This window comes from Ailuropoda melanoleuca, unplaced genomic scaffold, assembly GCF_002007445.2.
Source record: "Ailuropoda melanoleuca isolate Jingjing unplaced genomic scaffold, ASM200744v2 unplaced-scaffold3709, whole genome shotgun sequence".
In the NCBI taxonomy this organism is placed as follows: domain Eukaryota; kingdom Metazoa; phylum Chordata; class Mammalia; order Carnivora; family Ursidae; genus Ailuropoda; species Ailuropoda melanoleuca.
In genome coordinates, this window is record NW_023208381.1 from 19,569 (window position 1) to 19,791 (window position 223).

Genomic DNA, 223 nt, shown 5'->3' on the forward strand with positions numbered 1-223 from the left:
GGACCTGGGGCTGCACAGTCAGATCAGAGCGTGTGGGGCTGGGCTGGCCGGCTCTGGGCCTCCTGGTGTCACCTTTCGGTCCTTCCTGCCAAATGCCCAGAGGCGTCGGGGAGCCCTGGCACATCCCCAGCAAGGGGAAGTGTTTGCAGGGTGCACTCTCCTCAGCCTGCAGCCTCCGGACTTGGGGATGCAGCACGCAAACATGTTCTTCGTTCGAGGATCT

General features: G+C 63.2%; 1 long non-coding RNA gene across 1 annotated transcript in view; it reads right to left on the reverse strand.

Moving 5' to 3' along the window:
• Positions 1–217, reverse strand: part of LOC117798892 — a 1,328-nt gene extending 1,111 nt beyond the window's left edge. The window contains exon 1 of the long non-coding RNA XR_004622923.1: positions 73–217. This is a non-coding gene — a long non-coding RNA (uncharacterized LOC117798892). The remainder of the gene's footprint in view (positions 1–72) is intronic.
• Between the last annotated feature and the right edge of the window lie 6 nt (positions 218–223).